Genomic DNA, 8,937 nt, shown 5'->3' with positions numbered 1-8,937 from the left:
AATACATTTAAGACATTTATTTATGCATCTGCCTCTGAACACTTCTATGCTCCTGGGTGTTTCTACGATCCCAATTCCACAAATAGTATAGTATAGTATAGTATAGTATAGTATAGTATAGTATAGTATAGTATAGTATAGTATAGTATAGTATAGTATAGTATAGTATAGTATAGTATAGTATTGTAATGTTATGTTATGTTATAATATCATATCATATCATATCATATCATATCATAATAATATAATATAATATAATATAATATAATATAATATAATATAATATAATATAATATAATATAATATAATATAATATAATATATATTTATATTTATATGATATGGCTATGAAAGTTGGACCATAAGAAAGGCTGAGCGCCAAAGAATTGAGGCCTTTGAACTCTAGTGCTGGAGAAGATTCCTGCGAGTCTCTTGGAATGCAAGGCGATCCAACCGGTCAGTCCTAGAGGAGATCAACCCTGACTGACTGATCTTTAGAAGGCCAGATCCTGAAGATGAAACTCAAATACTTTGGCCACCTAATTTATTTATTTTATTAGTTATATTTCTATCCCGCCCACTCTCCGAGGACTCTGGGCGGCTTACACCAAACAGTATACTAAATAGCATATTGCCCCCAACAATCTGGGTCCTCATTTTACCCACCTCGGAAGGATGGAAGGCTGAGTCAACCTTGAGCCGGTGAGATTTGATCCGCTGATCTGCTGAACTACCAGTCAGCTGAAGTAGCTGCAATACTGCACTCTAACCACTGCACCACCTCAGCTCATGAGAAGGAAGGACTCCCTGGATAAGAGCCTAATGCTGGGAAAGACTGAGGGCAAAAGAAGAAAGGGACGACAGAGAACGAGGTGGCTGGATGGAGTCACTGAAGCAGTCAGCGTGAGCTGAAATGGTCTCCGGGGGATGGTAGAGGACAGGAAGGCCTGGAAGAACGTTGTCCATGGGTCGCGATGGGTCGGACACGACTTTGCAACTAACAACAACAACAAGATTTATTGGGTATATCCTGTCTTGATTGTTTTCGCAAATAACTCAAGGCAATGAACATCTCTAATATTCTTTCTTCTTCCTATTTTCCGCACAACCACCACCTGTGAGGTGGCTTGGGCTGAGAGAGAATGACTGGCAGAACGAGAACTCGCCATCTCCTGGTTGATTGGCCCAAGGTCACCCAATTAGCTTTCATGGCTAAAGAGGGAGTAGGACAGTGGTGGGTTGCCCCCGGTTCGGTCCGGTTCTTGCGAACCGGTAGTAAAACTGGGGGCAGGCTCTGCCCATCCACCCAGATGTCATCATAGACCATCTGCGCACGCGATCCCATTGCGAACCGGTAGTAAAGGTAAGTAGAACCCACCCCTGGAGTAGAACCTCAGTGTCTCCTGATGATTGTCTCAAAGTCACCCAATTGGCTTTTGCAGCTAAGGCAGGCCGTAAACACACAGCCTCCCACTTTCTAGCTTAAACCACTAGACCAAAGTTGCTCATCCTTTTTATCTTTTGAATCACTTAAATCATCATCATTTTATCTTTTAAAGTTTCTCTAGGCATTGTGTTGCCTGTAATGCTTTCTTTTACATTTTGGATCGAAATAAAAATATCTATTAATATGGTAATGATCACCAAGGAATCAGATCAGCCGCATTTGAAATGTTGTGGATCGGCACTTAATTTAGACCCGCCGGAGTCAAGATATAACAGTGAATTAAATTGGCTGCCAACCGGGGCATGGATCCAACTCGAGCCAGGCTTAGAATAAACCTAATGAAAGGAATGTCTAAGATCTACTGGATCAAGCCTTTTCAAGATTCTGGAATTGGAACCCTCCTTCCTGTGCATATTTTTTTGTCATGCATCCAGGGGTGAAATCCAGCAGGTTCTAACAGGTTCTGGCGAACCGGTAGCAGAAATTTTGAGTAGTTCGGAGAATCAGCAAATACCACCTCTGGCTGGCCCCCGAGTGGGGAGGGAATGGAGATTTTGCAATATCCTTTCCCCAGGAGGGGTGGGAATGGAGATTTTGCAGTATCCTTCCCCTGTCACGCCCACCAAGCCACGCCCACAGAACTGGTAGGGAAAAATTTTGGATTTCACTTCTGCATGCATCCTATATCAATGCAGTATTTTTTTCCTCTCTTGCTTGTTGGGGTTTTTTTTTTTTCCTCTATTGCTCAAAAACCAGAAGTAGATAGGAAAATGCATAATACAGAAGTATCTCTTGCTTAAATGATTAGTTCTCTTGCCCGGATTAAAAAATATTGATCTACTTGATCATTTCCAATGTTAAAATATACTTCGGAGCAAGGCAATGGCCCGTGAAGTTTCCCTCCTTTAAAAAGGTTGTGCTTTAGGTTATTTCGAGAAAATATAGGTCATGCATGGATTTTCTGAACTAGCAGAGTGGTAACAAATCTTTTGCAAGTGTTCATTGGGGAAATACTGGAGGGAAGCTAAAGGAAACCTCAAGCATGTTGTCAAACATCCGTTTCAAGAAAGAAGTGCAAATTTTTTTTACTCCGGAACAATCAAAATAATTTCCCCAGTTTAGAAACCTGTCTAGAACCACTGACTGGATTAGAAGACGACTTCTTAAAAAGAGGATCTTTCCCCCGTGTCAATCAACACAAAAAAAAATCCAATTAAACCTGGTAGCAAATGTAGCAGAAAGATGGATGTACGACATGAACTGGTAGAAGAGTACACAGGAAAGGAGGGGGCGAGATAGAAAAAAATATATATGTTTAAGTAAGTGTTCATAAATAGACTCCTGGGTATAGCTCTTCATTCCCCTTTCAGCCTCTTTACCTAGCCCACTAATGCACTTTGGAGAGTATTGTATTTCTTTGAAGCAAATGAAAAGGACATAAAGCAAGGGAAATATTAGTATTTTATAATTACTCTATTATTTGCTTAAGATTTTGCAAATACGTCACAAGGAACATCTCTGTAGCGTACAGGAGCTGCCAACGTGAAGCCCCTAATCTCTATTCTCTTTTAAATGGCACATTTATTTGTTCGCTTTTAGAAGAAAAAGCAGAGCGTAGATACTATTCTAACTGAAAACATGCTTATCGTGCTGTCGCCATGTATTATTTCCCGTTCTTGCAAAGAAAAATAGCAAAAGAAAGGGAAAGAGATAACAAAATAATTAATAGATACAAAAGCTTAGTGTATATTGTATAACGCTTTACACAAAGTTTTAATTAAGAATGCAGTCCTATTTCAATCATCCATGAATAATCTTTATTGCATGCAAGGCAGGGTTGAGCAGCTTGCCTTCTAACAGGATGCGATATGATTCAACCTGAACTGAACTTTTATCAACTTGGAACTGAAAATGGAAGAGCAAGAATTTTTTTGTTGGAAGAGCATTGTGGTTTGTTTTTTTTTAATACTAATGGTTAGTGGGACATCTAGCGGCTAACACTGGAAACATTTCTGGTTTTAGTTTTTTTAAAGATTTCGTCTTTTAATACATCAGTCATTTGACATTCTTATGCCAACTCCTGCGGAAATATAAATAAATTTATGGGCCATAAAATTATTTGTTTTTATTAATACAATATATGAACCTAGCCAGTTCAGCTCATGGTTACTTATACACCTAACCATTACAGTATAATAAATTATAGTTTAAACAAATCCTGGCTTAGCATAACAAGCCCAATTAATGAGTTAAACCTCCTAAAGAAGACTAAATTGGAATAGATTCATTAGAGATCTCCCAATCAGCTCCCAAAGGACAGGCTGAAGGAAAAAGAGGCGTCTTTATTGTATGTATACAAAGAATAGAATAGAATAGAATAGAATAGAATAGAATAGAATAGAATAGAATAGAATAGAGAACAGAAAGAGTGGAAGAGGAGAGGAGAGGAGTGGAGTGGAGTGGAGTGGAGTGGAGTGGAGTGGAGTGGAATGGAATAGAATAGAATAGAATAGAATAGAATAGAATAGAATAGAATAGAATAGAATAGAATAGAATAGAATAGAGAACAGAAAGAGTGGAAGAGGAGAGGAGAGGAGAGGAGTGGAGTGGAGTGGAGTGGAGTGGAGTGGAGTGGAGTGGAGTGGAGTGGAGTGGAATGGAATGGAATGGAATGGAATGGAATGGAATGGAATGGAATGGAATGGAATAGAATAGAATAGAATAGAATAGAATAGAATAGAATAGAATAGAATAGAATAGAATAGAATAGAATAGAATAACAGAGTTGGAAGGGACCTTGGAGGTCTTCTAGTCCAACTCCCTACTTAGGTAGGAAACCGTACATCACTTCAGACAATCAACAATCATTGCCTTCGGTATGTCCTGTTCCTCCATCTACCACTACTTTACTAAAATTGCAACTACCTGAGGACATGCTCTATGAAGATAGGCAGAAATAATGTGGGATATTCAGTTTGAAGAAAAGAAGATTTAAGAGAGAGAGGATCATGTTCAGATACATAAAAGGAAGCTACAGGAATCTGAAGGTGTCACCAAGGATGTTGGATGGCCAAAGATCCAAGTCATCTCTCTTCCTTCCCATATCCAGCATTCACCCTTGATGAAGCATTAAACTATAATATGGTTGGTTTGGTTTTTGGTCTAGAAGAGTGATTCTCAACCTTGAGAACTGTAAACTGTGTGGACATCAACTCCCAGAATCCCGCACCCAGCATCAATTACAGCTCAAGTTATTGCATGAAAGTCCATTGGTCAATTGTTGAAGAACACCTTTCAGTATTACTACATTCACCTTGAAATAAACTCAACACACCATTCAGATGATGCCTGGGCACCATGCCTAAACCCCACTCATTGTGGCTCGTTCAGAAGAGTGTGGCTCGCCAAACTATGCTCTCCACAGAATCCGCATGCAATTCTACATTTCAGGTAAGCTACGTTTTCTAGGGACGTGGTGGCTCAGTGGCTGAGCTTGTCAATCAGAAGGTCGGCAGTTCAGCGGTTCGAATCTCTAGTGCCGTGTAACGGGGTGAGCTCCCGTTCCTTGTCCCAGCTTCTGCCAACCTAGCAGTTCGAAAGCACGTAAAAAATGCAAGTAGAAAAATAGGGACCACCTTTGGTGGGAAGGGAACAGCATTCCGTGCGCCTTTCATGTTCAGTCATGCCGGCCACATGACCACAGAGACATCTTTGGACAGCGCTGGCTCTTCAGCTTTGAAACGGAGATGAGCACTACCCCCTAGAACCGGAAACGATAGCACGCATGTGCTGGGGAAGCTTTACCTTTATGCATGTTTTCTATCTTTAGCACCTGCAAAAGTTTAAGGTTCAATGCTACACCTTGGAAACTCAAGAAAAAACAAAAGCCCGGCCGATGGCTTTTGTTTTCCTGCCCATGCAGGAACTCCAATCGTATCGAGAAGCTGCTGCTAATCTATTGCTGTTGCTCAAATAAAAGCAATCACCTGTATTTGCATGCGTACACCTGGCAGGCCACCCATCTGTCACGGAAAAAAACAGCTTCCCCGAACAATAAGGATTAACTTGAAAACAGGTCTGCTTTGCTGCCATCAGCAGTTCCATTAAATAAGCTCCTACCGCAACAGCCACAGGTAGAGGTTGGGTTTTTTACCTCTCCGTTATTGCAGCTTCATCATTATTATGCTCTTTCCTACGTCTGTGCAGATGGTCCTCGACTTACAGCTATTTTCATTGCTAAGCAAGACAAGTCGCTCAGTGAGTTTTGCAAGTAGGTATCGTGTTTCCCCGAAAATAAGGCCCTGTCTTATATTTTTTTTTTGAACCCTGAAATAAGCGCTTGGCCTTATTGCCATGCGTTCAAAAGCCTGATTGGGCTTATTATCAGGGGATGTCTTATTTTGGGGGAAACAGGGTATGGAAATATAAGTCACTGCTTTTTCTCTGAGCAACATTTTATGACTTTCCTTGCTGCTGTTGTTAAGTGAATCACTGCAGTTGTTAACTTAGTAACGCGGTTGTTAAGTGACTCTGGTTTCCCCGTTGACTTTGCTTGCCTAGAAGGTCACATCATCCTGGGACAGGGCAACCTTCATAAATAAGAGTCAGTTGCCAATTTTGATCAGGTGATCATGTAGGGGATGCTGCAAGAGTTGTATGAAAAACAGCCGTTAAGTCACGTTTTTCAAGGCCGCTAGAACTTCGAATGATGACTAAATAAATGGTTGTAAGTCGAGGCTCACCTGTATGCACTCACAGCATTCAGATGTTAACCTTTATTAAATAAACCATAATTACATGTGTTCCCACAGCGTATCAAACCAGCACCTTAACCTGTTAAATTAAAATTATTCCCTTCTACTGGGTCTCATAAATTATCAGCTGAGATAACAGAATAGACGCAGGGGTCAGCAACCCGGGGCTCTGGAGCCACATGTGGCTCTTTCATCCCTCTGCTACAGCTCCATCGCTCAAAATATGCATCACAACCGCCAATGTGCAACACCCGCTGGCACACAATTTATTGAGCTTTTCGACTCCCGGTAGGCCAACCATGGATAAATCCAAGAAAAGAAAAGTTTCAGAAGAAAACAGAAGGTTTAATTCAACTACATATGCTAGTTTTGTGGCCGCTCAGGAAATAGTCAGGCACGGGAAGGGTTTTTGTGGCTCCCGGTGTTTTATTTTCTGTGGGAAACGGGTCCAAATGGCTCTTTGAATGTTTAAGGTTGCAGACCCCTGGAATAGAGAAATGGCAATTTTGAATGTAGCATATCCCCTTCCTTTAAAATGGGAGAGAAATTAACTGAACTCGATTACTGCAGCTTCTGTAATTACACCGAGATGGCACCGGATTGCTTAATTTTTTGCTTATCTCTGAAATGTGGTACGTGCTGACATAAACTTGGCTAAGCAGATTATATGCACCATACAGTACTTATCTCTATTCAGTTAAAGTCCACAGCAAGCTCAGATGAAAGTCAAAAATCCAAATGCCAAGGATTTTCATGCCAGAAAAAAATAGTAGAAGGAGATGCATGTGGACAGTTTAATAACCAACGTAATAAATCCACAGAAATGTTAACAGATTGGTTTCATTTAAACAAATGTATATTATATAATTACAGCTTTTTTTGTATAAAAACTCTAAATTACAATACAGCTCTAACAAAAACCCCGTTTCTAACAAATTGGCACTGTAAACCAAAGCTTAATGGAAATATGCCACTATAAATACTTTGGGTGTGTAGAAAGATCTGACTTTCAGAAAGGTTTTATAGACAGATATACTAGTTTAAAAGGGAAGTTTGATATGGCTTTGTGTTACATCACAATGTAGCAACCCAGGTTTCTACCATTGGTTTCTGGGTTAGACGTACATTTGCTACTCCAGGATCTTTTTGTTTTTGCACATATGTATGTATGTATGATTTATGCATAGATGCGTAATTTTCATACACACAGAGTTTGTCTTGGGGTGGGTAGACATATTGTAAGTTCCAATTTCATGCAACGTCAGAAAGCCAAAAAAAAAAAAAAAGAACTTTTAAGATAGTTCAATCAAGGTACAACACCAACTTCATGTAGGTAATTCATCAGCCAGATGCTCTTAAAATGATTATACTCTTTGCCTGAAACATATGACTTATTCTCCAGAGTTATATATTCTAGAAAAATTATCAAATTTTAAGAATTTGATAATTTTCACTAAAAAGGAACTTTGTTCATCAGAAGATAAACATTGTTCCTAAAAATTACTAGGTCGCTTAACAATTGATTTTACACAATTGATATGCCACATTTCAATTCATCCATTCAAATTTGCTGGCGGAATTCTTATTTCAATCACGCGCAAACTGAGACCCTCTTTTTCAATTTTTCATTTCCAGCAAACTATTAAAAAAATGCATATTTTTATGGCTGGTTGCCTCAGATTTCAAAGCCAAAATCCAAAATATCCCATCTCAACCACAGACTTTGCTATGCAACATCAAAATATTAAATTTAGTTTCTAGTTCTTTAGAAGAAATAGAGATACAAAGGCAAAGAAATTGTGACATAAATCTATCTTTTTAATATCTTTTGTGATGACATTTACCCACATCAAAGATAGGTGCCTTCCAGATGTTTTCAATTTCATATTCTAGCAGTCCCAACTGCCATCGACAAGAAATTTATGAATGAAGGGAAACATACAGGTTCCAGGTTAATATTACAGGATCCAATCTGGGTCGGTCACAGGGACCAGAGCTTTTGTCTTCTGAACTTTTGGACTTGTGCTGGAGCCCATCCTCAAGTCACTTCTCTCTCACCAAATTGAAGATGGGCTCCAGCAAGAGTCCGAAAGCTCAGAAGACTAAACCACTGGTCTCAGTGACCGAACCAGATTGGATCTTGCAAAAAAAATTATGAGGTGTTCAGACACAAGGGAAACAAAGTTGACTATCTCTGTCCTACACTTAATCCAAGTTTTATATGTCTAGGAACTGACCATAAGATCTCACGTATTGTTAGCTTCTCCTTAATTCTAGTTTTCCTTTCTTCATGCTCATGATTCAGAACATCTCATCCACAAGTTTTGTACCAATGATGCAGCAGAGATGACAAAGGCTGGTTTTATACCAACAACAAAATTCCCCCGTTGGATTGTATCTTTTATAAGCACAAATGGGGACATTGAGAAAAAGCCATACGTTTATCAGAAAGATACATCAAGATGAAACCGAAATCAGATCCCCGCCAATTGCAAATAATTTTCTTTTTCTCATCAATATTTACCCTTATATCTACCATGTTTCCCCGAAAATAAGACCCTGTGTTATATTTTTTTGAACCCCAAAATAAGGCCAAAATTGGCCTTATTTTCGGGGAGGTCTTATTATTTTGGGGTGCGTGGAACAAGACGGGGCTCCTCTTGCCATCTTACCTGATTTCCAGCTCTGTCTCCCTAACCCTAACCAGAGGGAATGGCGGGGACCAGCTGTGCATGCG

The sequence above is a fragment of the Pantherophis guttatus genome, chromosome 13 (assembly GCF_059756535.1).
Source record: "Pantherophis guttatus breed Tessera chromosome 13, ASM5975653v1, whole genome shotgun sequence".
NCBI lineage: Eukaryota > Metazoa > Chordata > Lepidosauria > Squamata > Colubridae > Pantherophis > Pantherophis guttatus.
The sequence above is the reverse complement of the archived record's forward strand: the minus strand, read 5'-3'. Positions refer to the sequence as shown.